This window comes from Antechinus flavipes, chromosome 1 (assembly GCF_016432865.1).
Source record: "Antechinus flavipes isolate AdamAnt ecotype Samford, QLD, Australia chromosome 1, AdamAnt_v2, whole genome shotgun sequence".
NCBI classification, from domain to species: Eukaryota; Metazoa; Chordata; class Mammalia; order Dasyuromorphia; family Dasyuridae; genus Antechinus; species Antechinus flavipes.
Window position 1 is genome coordinate 532,909,343 of NC_067398.1, and position 18,335 is coordinate 532,927,677.

Consider the following 18,335-nt stretch of genomic DNA (forward strand, 5'->3'; position numbering starts at 1 on the left):
TGAAGGCTAGCTGGCAGGCAGACAGAAGCAGATTTTATTATCTCCTTTTTACATATTTATTTATGTCAAATATTTCTGAGAATCCATACATTATAGCTCCTTTTATGCATTGTTGTTCTGCAGTGACAAGCCATCGACATCCAAATGAGAAATTTATGTTACATATTAAATATGGACATCTGAATGATTATCAAATCTATAGAAGCCAAGCCTGCCCAATCACCCCTAAATAATGGATGAGGAGTGGATGTGACTCAATTTGTTCAGTATAAAACCTAGACGACCTCTGTCTCTCATTTCATCACTGCAGCACTGTCATTATTTGCTTCTATTCATCTCACTTGCCATCACTCAATAAAATCTGCACATGATAAAAGGAATAACCTTGGTCAACAGTGAGGCTAAAGAGGGAGGGAAGATCATTTCCTCCAGTCCCAAATAGTGATCTACTGGTATCCACTTACTTTGATGGATCTCAATATATCAAAACCCCACGAGCATCCAAAGTTTGTCACACAAATACTTCTTGTAGTCTCAAGAAAGCAGGAAGCTTAAATGTGAGTGAAGGAGAAAAGAAAGATCATAGTGTTTTATTTTACTGAAGACTTTGGTCTATTTTTATGCTCTTGATGAATTTGAGTTAGATATGGAATTAAGACATAGAGTTAGAAATGAAAGAAAATTTATTTTAAAAGAAAATCTTATTTTTAATGGATTTTTAAAATAAATTTCATGTTATAAAGGATATTCAGCAAAATTTTGTCCTATGGCATTTTTATTAAATTATTTGTGACCTTTCCCCCCTTAATAATTAACATAATTGTAGAAAGTAAGGTAGAAAATACTATAAATATTGCCCCACACATCAATGTAGATGGGTAAAAGGTGGCCCAAGGGACTTGTAGAACATTGGCAATATAGTTTGCTGTCTGAGTATTTTAATAGTTAATTCCTTTTGACTCTTTTCTGGATCTTTAATATGAGCCACTTCTCAGTTTTGTCAGCTTTTTAAAAAGTTTACATTTGAATTGATTTTTAAGAGAAAGTCAATTGAAATGTGTAGTTTCGGTACTTAGTATATATCATGTGTTATGAGTCAACAGCATTTTTTTTTACATTTTATGTTTTTTGCTAATTGTGTCAACATATTTCATGTTACTGAAAGTCTGGTATTTGCCACAGTCATTATAAAGCACTTTTAAAATTCCATATTCATGTGTAAAAGAATTGGTACAAATATGTATAAGATAACATTAGCTTTGGGCTTTTGAGTATGAAGTCAAGGTATATCAGATATGAAGGGAAATGACTAGAGAACAAAACAAAATTGCATGTAATGAAACTATTGTTAAGTGATTAAATATATGCTCTAAAACTGTGTATAGCCCCTTGGGACTACTTTCAGATTGCTCTCCAGAATGGTTGGATCATTTCACAACTCCACCAACAATGCATTAATGTCTCAGTTTTCTCACATTCCCTCTAACATTTATCACTATCTTTTCCAGTCATCTTAGCCAATCTGAGAAATGTGAGGTGGTATCTTAAAATTGTTTTAATTTGCATTTCTTTAATCAAGAGTGATTTAGAGTATTTTCTCATATGACTATAAATAGCTTTAATTTCATCACCTGAAAATTGTTCACATCTTTGGACCAATTATCAATTGGGGAATGACTTGTATTTTTATAAATTTGACACAGTTCCTTATATGTTTTAGAAATAAGACCTTTATCAGAAATATTAGCTGTAAAGATTTTTTCCCCAACTTTGTACTTCCCTTTTAATTTTATTTCTTTTGGTTTTGTTTGTGCAAAAACGTTTTAGTTTAAAGCAATCAAAGTTGTCCATTTTATCTTTCATAGTGTTTTCTATTTCTTTGGTCACAAATTCCTCCTGATAGGTAAATTATCCTTTTGAACAAAAATTTCTTGATCAAGGTAATGACTTTGTTAAGATTATACCTGACAATAGTTCATAGGGTATATTTGGAGGTACTTTTATTAGGGACAGAATGATTTTAAAAAGTTACTTATGCAATTAGGCTTAAGGGGATGAGATGCTAGAATAGAGTGGTACAATAGGAATGAAGTAGAGTAAATTAATCCACAAACATTTCAAAGGGAAAAAAAAAACAATAAAATTTCATGGATAACAGGAAAATGAGAAAAGCATAGAAAGTTTGGGGTCAAAGAAAATTCTACATTTTCAATACCAGAAAACAGAAGGAATGACCATAAGTCAGAAATATATTAGGAACTATAAAGGGAAGTTTGGGGGAAGGAAATGAGATTAGTTTTCTAATGGATCTGTGAGGTGATTGGTATGTGGTATTTCCAGTGAGGAAACTCTACCAATCAAAGTTTTAATTGTTCTGTGATTTATGAGCTAAGCATTACTTTGGGGCAATATCCCCTCTGTTGTGTGACCCTCTGCCCCAGGGTCAAATAGTCAGTATATTTCTAGGTGGAACTTGAATCCTGATTGTACTGAGTCTTCATTTTCAATTCAATTCAATAAACTTTTATTAAGCATCTATTGTATGTCCAACTTAGGACTGTCTCAGTCATCTTGACTTACATTTTACCACTCTGACAGCTCTTGAAGAGAAAATGAGTCTAATGATTTTGCACAACTCTGTCTCCCTAAAATCCAATTCATTCAAAAATCATCATGTTTACAATGTCATTGGTCCTCTTTGAGAAAGAAGAATGAACAACAACAATGTTTCAGGTACTTTACTTTTACTAAGTGCTAGTAATATAAATAAGAAAAAGAAAGTTATGTCCTCCCTTCAAAGGATTTATAATCTAATTTGGGGAGACAACACAGAAGAAATTTGGAAAGAGTGACGTGCCAGATGATAGCCACAGGGAAGGTGTTTTGTATCTTGGAGTTGAAACAGAGCCATGGATGGAAAATAGATTGAGCAGTTATGAACTCTACTCTCCAGCTCTCCAGTCAGTGATTAGAGGAGGACAGTGGAAAGATACTGAATACCCCATATGTATCACATACTTAACCCAGAATATGACAGAGTTAACAGCATGGTGATAAGATTAGAAATGATAGCTTATTTTAGGAGGGCTAAGGATTTAAAACCAAGTAGAGCTGCAGCTAGATGGTGCAATGGATAGAGCTTCAGGCCTTAGAATCAGGAAGACAAAGTTCAAATTTGACCAGACACTTATTAGATTTGTTAGCCTGGACAAGTCACTTAACCCTGATTATCTCAGTTTTTTCATCTGTAAAATGAGAAGGAAATGACAATTCATTCTAGTAACTTTTTTTGCTTAAGAAAATCCCAAATGAAGTCACAAAAAATAAACACTATTGAAAGATATTCAAGAATAGAGAATGAATTGTCTTGGGAGGCAATGAATTCTCTCTTACTGATGGTTTTTGAAGTAAAGATTCTGTCCATTGGATTTTTGTCTAGATATAAACTAAAGTTAATGATTTGTAAGTTTTAACTCTGAATTTTTATGAGGATTCATAGAAAGGACAGAAGGGGAGATAATGATTTAGAAGTTATCGGCAGAGATATTATCATTGAAGCCATGAGAGATATGAAGCTATAGATGAGTTCTTCTCAGGATTAAGAATGTCAGAGAAAGGCATCTTGTGATATGATAGAGGTAGGATAAGGAAGAAAGAAGAGTAATCCTAATATAAAGAAATAAAAGAAATAAGTGAATTCAAAAGTACATAAAACTAATTTAAAAAGGAGAAACCATCATGAATAGGGACAGAAAATGAGAAGGTGCCTTCTGTAGTGATATAATAAGGTATGTAGTTAAGAAAAATTATTTGGTGACATTTTACATGATAAAAATCAACATTTATACAGAGCATTGAATTTGTTATTTGTTTTACTTCTTTCAATAGTACTGCTAGGTACCATAGGTGGTACATACATCATTATCCCAATTTTATAGATTGGGAAATGCAGACATAAGAAATGATAAGTAATTTACTTTGAATCACACACTGGAAAATGATCTGGAATTTCATACCAAGACCTCTGAATTCAAATTTAATAATTTTTCTTCACTATTATCTTTTTGCTACATTTAAAAATAATAATTAAGATAACTGATATATTGTTAACTTTTGCATCATTGATCCAATAACTATTAATAAAGACAGAAATACAAATGGAATACTTTAGATGTTTGTCTTATTTTAGATAGAGTGTGGTCAGTAGTACCTTAATTCTAGTATATTTTTTTGTTTCATCTAATTATATGGAAACATTTGGAATAAAATAGTTCTTGTGGCAGTATATCAATTCACTCAAACCTTTAGGTATCACTTAATTATTTGAGGATGTGAGCCATTGTCTCTTGATTAACAGTTATACATTTTCCTTTATGAATTTTAATATTTTCCTGTCTCTATATGTATTCATATTTTAGATAATTCATATTATATTGAAACCCTTTTATGGTCTTGTATAAAAAAATACAACAGTTTAGTTTGGTCCATTTTTGCTTCATTCATCTTACTGAGTGAGCCCTAGAACTGCTTTTATTACAAAGCATGAAGCTCTTAGATGAAAGGAATTTACATCAGTTTGTGGGAAGTAATTACTCGTGTCCTTTCTCTGTCTTTTAGATATTTAAAATGTTTGTGGATTTTAAAACATTTGATTTATGTTTACTCTTTTATATCCTTGTTCTTTTTTCCTAGGAAAATATATATTATTTGATTATTTGATAGGAACCTGCAGAGAAAATGCCTGGCTTCTTAATTACTTATTTAATTTTTTTTTAATTTTGAGATTGATACTTTACCTAAAAATAAAAAGATGTTTTTCTGGAATATGCTTTGCCTTGAAGACCAGGGAAAGACTGATTTTTGAATAATGACATGAAAATCCTTGAGGCTTTCTCTTTTGTGGGCCCCACAAGATAACTATGCAAGTCATATTAGAGCATAGAACTAATGTGGCTATTGAGTAGATCTCTGACCAGTTCCTTGGATAGGCTTTAGAAGGTTCCATGCCCAACATAGTACTATTGATATGGGGACATGACAGTTTGAGAAGATTCAGAAAAATTACTAGAAATCTGCTTTCAGAAACAAAGAGACAAGATAGTGCAGGACTATAAACTCTGAAGAGTTCTAAATACCTGAAAGGTACTAGAAGGGAAAAACAGAAACAGATCTTTTAATTTGGGCCTGCCAGCTTCCCTTTAGAGCTGCTTAGAATTATTTTAGGAAGAAAGCAAATCTAAAAAATGTTATCAAGATTATATATGAGCTCCATGTTGATGAGAGCTATGGACCAGAGGTATTCTCCTGGGAGAGGTATTATTTAAACCAGGACTTGAAGCAATCCATTGATTTCTGCAGGAATGTAAAATGTAGGCAAAAAAAAAAAATACAAGTCAAAATCAGACCATACTAATCTGGCATATGAACACAGGCTCAGTTGGGAAATGTCTACAGCTTATTCCTGTATCCTTTCTCTGCCCTACCAATACTGTAGCACAGCATAAGTATTTACCTGAAATATTTTATTTATATTCTAGCATGAAGACTATGTATTAAAAGTGGTCAACTATCCCTTCCAGACTTGTAATCTTAAAAGAATACATTTCAATATACAAACCAAACTCCATATATTCCATGTCATTGCTTTCTTGCAATCCTTAAATGTGGTGTTTTTGTATAACTAATTTCAAAACATTGTCTCTATCTCAGTGGGAGGGACAATCAGAAGTCCTTTTAATATTATCAGAATTATAATTGAACCCAAATGGAAATAGTCTTCAATTTAAAGGAGTTACTGAAATTAATTAAGTTACTTAAATACATTGTAAAAATTATTAAAGGTCTACTACATGTAGGGCACTGTACTAACTGTTGGTAAGGATATAAAAATTTGATAAGAAATAGCCCTTGCTTCTATTTAGCTTATAGAGTAGAAAGCATAAAGAACACTGAAAAAGAGATGGACAATGCAAAATATATGATATCTATATTGCAGCTTTATAAAATAAAACAACTGAAAAATGAAAAAAGAACGAAAACAAACAACTATGTGAGGTGTGAAAGGAAGTATAATCATTGAGGGTAGGTAAGGAGAAAAAAATTTTCAAAGGCAAGTGACATTTTTGCTGGGGTTTAAAGGGTAGACAGGGATTCAATAGGCAAAGGTAATGCAGGCACAAAGAATAACTTAAGTAAGTGGTAGATTGAGGGGAGAAAAATCCCTTTTTAGTGACAGTGACAATATTCTACTTAGTCTAGATAGAATGGGGAATAATGTAAGGTATCAAAAAATAAAGTGTGGTACCATATTCAGAAGTGCTTTGGATAACAAGAATGGGGTTTCAGTTTATCTTGACAGGCACTATGGAACCATAAAAACTTTTTGGGATAGGGAAGTAAATCAATCAGATGTCTATATTAATTTTGACAACATGGGTCAAGGATAGATTTGTGTCTAAGGAAAGGGAAAACAATTAGAAGGCCTTTTAAGTAGTTCATAAAAAAAAGTTATTAAACTCTGAACTAAGATCGGTGAAGCAATTTAATTATTTCTACTTGCTTATAGAGAAATTCTAGATTCCAGGGACAATTTAGGAAAATGAAATGGGGAGAAAAATAATAAAATGACTATATAATTAGTACACAAGAAGAAAAATAAAGAAATTCAAAAATGCAAAAGAGACATTTGATATTATTGAAAATGACTACATGTAAAGCTTTAGGAACTATAGAATTAAAAAATAGAACTCCTGAACACAAGAAAAGAAAACTCTGGAAGGACATTTTAAGGCTTGTTAAGTGTGAGAGGTAAGAAAACTGGAAAATGTATAGTGTTGACTGATACCCGGACTTTTCAAAGTTTACATTTAAAACTTGCAATCAACATGGAGCCTTTAATCTGGCAGAGTGATTACACAAACATGAATAGGAGTCCCTAGGGTACCTATGTGCATTTTATTTACTCTTAATGCTTTTCTCCATATGGTCACTGTACTCTGATCCATAGAATTTATGGATAAGGGTAAAAGAGGAGCCTTTCCTTACTCTTCACCAATAGGTATTAGCAATTTGCTCAAGCACTAGTAAACAGAACAAATAAAATACCATATTGGGAAGAAGTGCAGTAACTATTCCATTGTTGATCCTTTAAATGAATGAATGAATGAAAAATAAATAATCAGACAAAACTAACATTTGTTTGGGTGGGGGAGGGAGACAGATTAATTTTGCTTTTAATTTAATTGTTTTGATCCTTTCTTTTTCTTTTAAACTATCAGGATCATCAAAAGAAAACTGTAGAAATTAAGCTAATGTGGTCCCTTGCATTAGCTTACTTCCAGATTATGAGGCGGGTCCTAGTGGAACGGCTGCCTTTCAGAAGTACAGAACTGCTGGAAATCATAGTCGTAGTGAGCAGTCTGAATGTTTCTCTGACCCTTTGAAGCCATGTGATTTGTGCTGTAAAGCTAATGCTCGCAATAAAGTAGCCCTGCCTATCTGTTAATCAGGTTGAAGATGGCAGCTGTTTCACATCAAGAGGATTTTAAGACAAAAGAGGAATAAAGCACAGGGCAGAACAGAGCACAGGAAGAGAAATTCTATTCTCTGTCACAGGTTAAAATCAATTGTGATGATTTAAACCTTTCTAATGAAGAATTTAATGCTCACTGCATAGCTAGTGAAGAATACAATGTTTCAATGGTGAAGTATTGATACAATCAGTTGCAGAATTCAGTGCATACATTGATTATCTTTCAAAATCCTTTACATATGGTATCCTTCAATCTAAACTTACACTATTCATCTTAATATTTTCTTTATGTGAACTCTGATTCTGTCTGTCTGTCTATCTGTCTCTCTTCCCCTGAAGCATATAGTGGGTCTTTTACTTCTGACATTATTTATAGGCTCTTTTTAAATGGGTAAAGATTTGGTATATTGTTTTTTTTTTCCTCTTCTTTATCTGCCATGATTGGAAGAACATATATAGAATGTAGCAAAGCTCATCCAACAGAAAAAAATAGAAGCAGTTGAAACTTCCTATTTATGTCAAAAACAAAGGCATCCAAGCTTTGCAGTTAAAGTTATTATTTTGGAGGAAATTGTCTAGTGTGTTAAAAGGACTTAGAAGATGTTTTCTATTAATATGAGCTTGTCTGATAGAAGCTTCCTAGGGATGCTGAATCCTGCTGTGCAGAAGACTTTAGCTAGAGTACCCTGCATTCAGTGCCCTTGAATTTAAGCTGTTAAGGATGCAATTTTTGTAAATGAACATTTAATTAATATTAATGTTATGCTAACAAAATATATTGATTAAATAAATTGGCTAATTCAGTGTATATCTACTAAATTTGGGTACTATAAAAATCCCTCTTTAAATAAAACAAGTGTTTTGTCAAATATTTTGAATGTCTTGAAAACAATGTTTATTTAGGTGATAACATAAAGTATTTTGTTTCAATTGTTTATTCTTAGCTATATTTTTGCAGAGGACATATAGCTTTCTACTCAAATATGAAGAAGTATATTTAAATTTAATCTTTAAATTTTTCCTTAACCTTCAAAATTCCATTTCCAGTCTTTTTAGATGGTCTGCTATATATGTTGCCTGTGATAAGACTCTTGTTTATGCTACATTTTAGGTAATATCATAAACTGGTATCAAATTTTAAAGATACTTAAATATAGCATGGTTTTTAAAAATCTTCAAATAACCATATCTTGGCAGGATTCTCCTGTATCACTTTTGTTTCCATGTAAGCATATCTGGCAATGTCTTGGGAAAGATGTTTTAAACAGCAACTGTAGTTGAATACATGGGCAATTATTTTCAAACAGCTGGAAACTTTTTAAGGCTCGTTTTTCTGCTCTAAGAGGTATTACTGGATATCTCTTCTTTAATGATGGATTATGAGATCCTACCTTAAGACTACCAACATGCTCCATCTCATTTTGCTCATAGTTAACAGTGAAAAGGTCTGTAACTTGAACCACCCAACTATCAGGTTCCTCACAGGAGCCTCACTATTTGGCAAATTATTTGCCTTTGTTGCATTCATTTTTGTTTATAAAATACTAATTACCTCTTTTATTGTTTGAAGAGATTAAAAGTTAATAGGAGAAACTAAATAAACAGAATGCCATTCTGCACAAACTATATAAGCTGGTAATTAATTTCTGGCCTCCTCTGAGCTAATTAACTCATATAAAGAAATGAAGTTAATGAACCATAATTCTAGTCATACAAGTGTAGATACAAGCAGTTTGACTTAATGAATTAATAAGATATTTCCTTTCTTAGAGGTTTTTCAATTGTGTTCCTAATCTGTAGGCCTCTTTAATGTTCCTTTCTGGTTAAAATGTTTAATAAATGGTAGGGCAACCTGGTGATGGGTGTTAGCGACTTGCTTTCTCCTTTAAGAAGAGTACCTCTGTTGTGAAGTAGTTCTTCCTGCTCAACTGTCTGCTAAGTCCTTTCTAAGCATTGATTTTGAGCTTTCTGGGATAGAGAACACTCTTTGATATCCCAGTGGTGGAACTGATAACATATGTATTCCAATATCTTCCCTACTTTCATTTGGCAAAGAAAGTAAAACTGAAGTTTTTTGTATAGTTTCCACAAGAAGATAAGTCCCATTCCTCTACCACTAATCTTGCTTTCCTGTATCCATGAATATTTATACTCTTTTTACACCTACTTGAAAAGCAGATTCTAATTAGAAACAAGAATGAACAGATTTAAAAAAGCTGAGAACTGATTTATTTCTCACTATATATCATTTTGAAAACAATCTAATTCATATGGTTTTGAATATCCAGATTGCTCTATGGGATAAGAAGGTAATGAAATATCAAAAAAGCTGTCTGACATAAATATGTTCAAAAATCACAAATCTGATATTTATATAAAGGATTAAGATTTATTAATCACTTTATGTGTATTGCTATGTCATTTAGCTTCCTAACAGTTTTACAAAATAAATATTACTATTCCCATTTTTATAGGTATTAAAAAAAAAAACCACTAAAGTTTAGAGAAGTTTCATGATTGACCTGTCATTCTACAGCTACTAAATGTTGGAGATAGGACTGAAATTCAGAATTCCCCTGGTATTAAGTCCAAAATTCTTTCTACAATATCATACACTCTTTCAATATGTGGAATGATATATTCTTGGAACAAAAATAGCTATCAAATAAAATACTCTATTTGAAAATTTATATTTCTATTAAAAAGTGAGTTATCATATTCAAGAAAAAGTATTCAGATCCTAAAATTGACATACGTTTTAACATTGTAGAGCCAATGTTTTATCACATCAGAGTTGTAAAATTTAAATATATATATATGTAAATATATATATATATATATATACTCACATATATAGTGTGTCTATATATGTAAATGTGTATGTATGTATGTAACAAACTTTCCCTAGAGAATGTTTATGAAAAGCATAATAGAATAAAGAAAAAAAATAGAAAGTAATATAAAGGAAACACTTTGAAAGATTTAAGAATTCTGATCAATACAATGAACTGCTACAATTCATTATTATATTACAGAGGACCAAATACAAAGCTTGTTAGTTCTCATCCTGAAAGAGTGATAATGTACTCAAGGTTCAGTTAAGACATTATATTTTTATGGTCATGGCCAATGTGGTGATTTATTTTCCTTAAGTACACATATTTTTAAATGGTTTCACTTTTCTTTTTGAACGGGAAAGGTAGTGTGAGGAATAGAAAATATATTTCTAGTAATTACAAAAAATAAAATTTTAAAAAGTTCAAGAAGGGAATTATGTCAAATCCTAGTAGCATCAAAAGAACAAAATTGACAATCAGGATAAAAGAAAGAGACAGGCAGAAATTGAGACAGTCAGAGAGAGCTAAAGAGGATAAGAGAGGAAAATAAAAGAAAGTAGAAGAGAAGTGAGAGTAGGGGAGAGGAATGAAGGGCAGAACAAAGAAGAGTAGAAAAACAAGAAGGAAAAAGGAAAGAAGAGGAGATAGATTTCTAGGCAAGAGAGACCTATCATGATATTTGTTTGGTCAAAAGCAGCTTTCTGCTAAACTTTTTCATTAATTTTATTTAAATGGGGAAAAGAACATCCTTTGCTTTCTAAGCAGTTAAACTATATAGATATACATATAGATATAGATATATAGATATAGATAAGTATAGATATATAAATGTACATACACACATACATACATATATATGTATGTGTATATGCACCTATATGTACATAGATAGATATATCTATATTTCACTATCTGTATCTATCATATCAATCTGTCTATATCCTAATTGTTTTTTTCAGCTTCTATTCATTCTTCCTCTCCATGTAGCTCTTTTCAGGGCCTGATCTTTTTTATACTTTTTTCTTCCCAGTACACTTCATAATTTTGTACTTTGTATATCAGTAAGGCATTGAAGGATAACCATGATATCATCTCAACTGATCTATGAAAACATAGTTTCTTTTATTTTCTAACTTGAAATTCCTACTATGGCTAAGTGTTTTCACTTTCTTTTAGACATTCCATCTGCTAAAGTATAACGTAATTTTGATATTACCTAGAATGTAATTTTCTTTTCTCTCTCATTCTTTAAGATCTAAATCAAATTCCATTTTCTTTTAAAAATTGAGAGTTTTCTTCCCAAACATTCTTGCTCATACTGTGTCCCCCTTAGATTTCTTTCTTTTTTTTAACAAGATAATGCATGGATAATTTTTTAGCATTGACAATTGCAAAACCTTTTGTTCCAACTTTTCCCCTCCTTTCCCCCAGCCCCTCCCCCAGATGACAGGTTGACCAATACATGTTAAATATGTTAAAGTCTAAGTTAGATACAATATATGTATACATGTCCATACAGTTATTTTGCTGTACAAAAAGAACCAGACTTCGAAATAGTGTACAATTAGCCTGTGGAGGAAATCAAAAATGCAAGCAGACAAAAATAGAGGGATTGAGAATTCTATGTAGTGGTTCATAGTCATCTCCCAGAGTTCTTTCGTTGGGTATAGCTGGTTCAATTCATTACTGCTCTATTGGAACTGATTTGATTCATCTCATTGTTGAAGATGTCCACGTCCATCAGAATTGATCATCATATAGTATTGTTGTTGAAGTATATAATGATCTCCTGGTCCTGCTCATTTCACTTAGCCTCAGTTCATGTAAGTCACTTCAGACCTTTCTGAAATCATTCTGCTGGTCAACTCTTACAAAACAATAATATTCCATAATATTCATATACCACAATTTATTCAGCCATTCTCCAACTGATGGGCATCCACTCAATTTCCAGTTTCTGGCCACTACAAAGAGGGCTGCAATAAACATTCTTGCACATATAGGTCCCTTCCCCTCCTTTAATATGATTTGGAACTATGTTCAAAAAGTTATCAAAGGGTTTGCACAGTTTGATAACTTTTTGAACATAGTTCCAAATCACTCTCCAGAATGGCTGGATGTAGTCACAATTCCACCAACAATGTATCAGTGTTCCCTTAGATTTCTTAAAACACTTTTCATTTTACCATTGATTTTGGCACTATTCTATATATTTCCTTGTGTAGGAAATTGTAAGGAAATGGAGAGAGAATTACTAAAAGGATCTGTTTACCTCTTCCACCTAGCTATAGCGAGAAATCAGAGTCAATAAAAAAAGAATAGTTAAGAAATAATTTGTGGGAAATTCACTGAGTGAATCAAATTCCCAGGAAACATTGTTAAAGATCTACATATTTAATAGGGACAAAATAGTTCTTGACCTTTTGAAAAGTTATTATTCCTTGGAATAATATTTTTTTCTAAAAGAACTCTCATGAGTAGTTCACCATGAAATATAGAATTCCCTTCAAGTCATGAGATGCTGAGGTAAATCCTTCTTAACCACCTATGAGCGTGGCATTCATCTCTAGGTACTTAGCCTCTGCTAAATTCTGAACCAATAAAGTAAACCTATGGTTTCTATTCAAGGCAACTAAGGATTCCTTCTCCCAGCTTTATAACTATCCAAATCATAGCATTAATTAACATATAATATGTTTTTTATTGCTACAAATGGATTTACTTTCATTATTTTATCTTTCTTCCAAATCTGTCCCACTCTGGCCATAGAAATCCATTCCTGTTCACTTGGCACATAATTTCCCTCTCAAATCATGGAAAATCTCAAGATAAATCCTTTTAACTTCTTTTCAACATGGATACTACTAAAACCCTAAATGTTCATAGACAACATCATTAGAATTTAAGTTCTAAAAGAATTTTTCATACTGTTATAAAAGCTTTAAGTATAGTTCTGGTGACAGACTAAATCTGCTTTCTAAAGACCAGTACAGCTAAATAAGGAAAACCTATCAACAAGTATTCAGACCTTTAATTGAGGAACCTGTTGGATATGACAATTCATGAGATAAATTTTAAAAATTAAAAATTCTCCTATGTACCCACTTTCTGTTTCTGCAATTATGGTGATGAGTATTCTCACAAAAAAGGGAATAGAGAATGCTAAGAACCTTACTATTTCAGGAATGTCTACAATCATTAAATTACCTATTGGCAATTTAAGTATAAAGTCTTTGTCCAATGACCAGCAAATTGACATGTAATTAGAAGAACCGAACCACATCAATATTGACATGCTTATAATAAATGAAAGCAGAAGACAAAAAATGCTTGCAACTGAATGGGAGGATTACCCATAGGTTATCCTTAGAGAGCAAACAAAGGAGTTGGCAGAGATGGCTTCACTCTATGCCCAAAGGCCATAAAAACCTCCTTTAATAAGATACTTGTTCATGTCATTACAAATAAGCCAGATGAGTATAAACTATAACACCACCCTGAAGATAATTGCAGCTTATAGACATCTGTTGTAGAAGATGAAAAGGATGACAAATTACATAAAATCTTGATATAATTCAAGAAACTTAGCTGGCATACATTGATACTTGATAACTAACTGCAGTGCAAAAGTGATCACCAGGTGTGAAAGCAAAAAAAAAAAAAATGATGGAAGGATCAAAATAGGGATTAAGATAGGAAAGAACTTAAAAGTTTATGAATTATACACATATCTAATAAATAATTGGATGAATGAACAAATGGATACAAGTAAAGAACAATTACATACACTATGCCAGATCCAGTGTTAAGCACCGGGGGGGAGGGGGAGAGAGCAGGAATATAAAAACAAGATTCTTTACTCTCAAGGACTTTATTTATTTTAACAGACAGAAAACACATGAAAGTTGTGGGGTGAGGGAAGAAGAAAATGATTTTGGTATAAAGTTACAGAAATCATGAGTGAGGTCATGAGAGAGCTGATTGATATCTATCCTAGGAACATTAGCAGTATTGATTTGATTATATTTCTCAAGTTAGAAAACAGGTAGATAGTATTTGGTTGGCAGCAGAAAGGATGACTAGGTCATGTAAGACAAGACATATAGTATCACTCATGGCAGAAGGCCATAAAAGAGGGGGTGGTATTAAACTCATGCTATTTCACTGCCATCATTGCTATGACTATTTTCTTCAAGAAAAAACTTACAGGGTACCTGGCATTCAAGCCCTAAATATAATAAAAATAAAATTTATGATGTGTAAACATAAAACCCTCTAATTACAGTTTTATCAGAAGATTCAATTGTCTATGTGCAGAGTATCAACTTATTAGAGTAAAAATCAAAATCAAAATCAAATTAGAAGAAAAGATAATTGTGAGAAGACACTATACATGTGACTCATCCATGATTTCTCATACAATATGATTCTTGCCTACATGCTTTCATTCATTTTTCTTAAAGTATCTCTCTTTTCCTCCCTGCCTCTTTCTCCCTCCTTTTCCCTCTTCCCCTCCCTCTTTCCCTTTCTCCATCCTTCCCTCCTGGTTATCACTATGACACTGGAGTTACTGGTTATATTTTTTCTGCTTTCAATCCATGGATATCCCACTTCCTTTGCCAGCTATATAAAATCTTGATCCAGAAGAAAGAGCACTGCAACTAAGAATTTGTTTTGAATCCTACCTTTGCTACTAAATAGCTGTGCTAATTAAGCAAAACTCTGGAGCCTCAAGGGACAGACTAAATCTACTTCTGACATTCTGTCATTCTAGAGAACCTTGGCTATGATTAATCCTTTAGCTCAATTTCAATTCAATACAATACAACACAACAAAATACAATTTTACAAATATTCATGGAACACCAACCTTGTATGGACAAATGTGCTAAGCACTGGAGATGAAAAGGTGAAAAATGGTATTTTCCCTCATAAAAATTTACAGTCTAATAGAAAAGAATCAGCATGTATACAAAAAAAAAAAATACAATTGCAAACATGCAAGAAGTCACATGGTTACATGAGTGATTTAAGGAAGGAGAAATCACGTTTAGACTTGGAATCAGGAAGGATAACATAAAGAAAGTGGCACTTGAACTGACTGTTGGAGAATGCAAAGATTTCCAAAGATAGGTGTTAGTCTGTAGAACTGTAGCAGGGACCAGTCTATTCAAAATTTGGGAGATATTCTGTTTCAATGAACATGTAAGAAAACAGTAGAAAAAATTCAAGAAGCAACAAGTGACATGATCTAGCCAGAATGTAGAATATGAAAGGGAAGTAATGTAAAGCAAAGCTGGAGAAGAAGGTTGCAGACAGATTGTGAGAGGCTTTGAATACTAAAATGAGTTCTCATTTTATCATTTAGGTAATGGAGAGTCACAAAAAAAAATTTGGATAGGGCTGGAGCATTATGAAAATTAATAATTATTTAAAAAGTAATTTTGACAACAGTGTAAAAATAGATGGGGAAAGGAAGAAAGTAAAAGTGAGAAAAAGAGTAATGAGTATTTTTATAACACTTCAAGTCATAAACAATGTGGGCTAAATGCAAATTAGTGGGCATTAAAGGAAGAGGCACAAAATGGAAAAATAATATAGAAGAAGACTCAATAGGACTGGACAAGATATAGAATGTTAGGGGTGAAGGAAAAGGAAAAGGTGAAAATGGTTCAAATTTCATCCCTAAGTGACTAGTACCACCATTAGTAAAATGATATATAGTTAGCAAGATTGGGAAGAATCTGATAACACCTCTTGGTTTGTTGAATTTGAAAGTTCAGTTGGATATCAGAGTAGTGCTATACACCTGGAAGTTAAAAATAAGAGATTTAGATTTGGGGAATTTAGTGGGGCTGGAGATGCCAATCTAAGTGCAAAATGATGGCATTTATATCAAAAGATCTACTTTCACTGACCAAATAGCCAGACATTCAAAAGTTGAATAATTAATCAAACCCAACAAAAACCAAGTATTCCTTCTCTAGAAATGCTAAAGTAATTCATTCATTGTGTCAAATTTTAGATAATCATAAATTATTTTTAAAAATTAGTTTGAGGACTTTTTGAAAGTATTCAAAAAAGAGAGAGAAACATACACTTTGACAAGATCAGAAAAATCAGAAATGTATTTCCTGGTACTCAAATACTCCTGAAACTAGCCATTTATTTCCTCAGATTGTCTTTAAATATTCAATGAATATAATATAATGCCATTTCAAGTAAATTTTCAAGAAAATAAATATTCAATATTTAGTATTCAAATAACAAAAAACAAAGTGGTAGCCAAGATCTTCCTGTTCTATCATACGAAAAGATGTCATTAACTTAAGTGTCAGCAGATTCCAATTCAGACCTTTGACCTCCAGTTGCCAAGATGTGATTCATTTAATTTCAACATTTGAAAGCATGCTTGATATAGCCTTAGAAATGTATTTCATCTTGACTTAGTAATTTCATTTATCTATCTCCATTATTTATTCAGATGTTAAGAGTACATCTTTCCTGGGATATTTATTTCTAATTGATGGGGTGGACATCCAGGAGAAACTTAAAATGTCTTCATGTCGCTGTATGTATTATAAAAGAGTTATATGAAGGTGTGTGTGTGTGTGTGTGTGTGTGTGTGTGTGTGTGTGTGTTTTAAGTTAGAGGTAACTCTTCTATGACCATGACAGCATTTGTTATTAATGAAAGCTGTGACTGTCTGGTACCAGAAGGCAATCTAATTAAAAAGCAGTATTCCAATAAAGTAACTTTGAAAGCAATTGGTCAATACTGAAAGCACTTAAGAAAATGTAAGTATGATAAACTGTGATTTAGCTAAAGAAGACACTACAGTAGGTTTATAATCCAGTTTTTTATTTAAAGTAACCTGAACTCTATTTTCATTTTCTTTAGCCCTTCACTGCTGTAAAATTGCCTATTTTTCTTTCCCAGCTTAGAAATATTCAGACAAATGTCTGGAAAAATTTTGAATGTGGTTGTGCTTTCAGGTCATAATACATGAGCATACTACATCATGTCTGATGTAGGTAAAATCACAGGTATGGACAAGAGAGACAGGGCAGATAGGCAGAAAGAAAGACAGAGACAGGTAGACAAAGACAGGGAGACAGGCAGAGAGACAGAGAAATAGCCAAAGAGGTCAAGACAGACAGAGACAAAGTGAAATAGAAATAAGAGATAGAGAATGAGAGAGACAGAGGCAGAGACAGACAGAAACAGAAGAAAAGAAACACATATTCACCGATATAGCAGATTATTCACAACTGGGACTATTTATGCTATGATACAAGAATTAAACAATTAGACAATTGTCTGGTGAATTTGGATAGTGTCGTAGATCATTTGGATTTGCTATTTACCCTGCTTATATTTATCTGATTTTATAAACTTTCCAATTCACTCTTTATAGATGAAATTTTGTTCTATAGAAAAAAAGATCTAATTTTCCTAAAAGCCCTATATTTTTCTAACAGACTCATTCATTGTCATAAACAATTGATGCTCTAAATATCTCCTTCCTTTCAAATTTTCCTCATTTGAGCAATTTATAGAAAACCTTAATAGCTGGACAAGAAATTTTGATAATACAAAATTATGTAAGTGACACCATTGGTTGCCATGTTGGGGGAATAAATGGCTAATTTGACTTCCTAGAATTTACTCATAACATTCAGTCTTCTTCCTCTTTTACTTTCTTTAACCCTTTGAGATAGAAAGAAAAATAACCATTGGTGGGGGCAGGACATGTGGGAAGGGATGGATGAGGTGAATGATCAGGAAAGGCCTTATGTAGAAAATGGTATCTGAGCTGTTATTTATTTGAAGCCTGAAACAGAATAGCCATCTTGACTAGAATATAAAGTTTTTGAAGCAGGTAATTATGAAAGAAGAATGAAAAGACAGGTAAGAGAAATCAAATTAATTTATGACTTCATTTGATGCATTTAAATTGACCTACT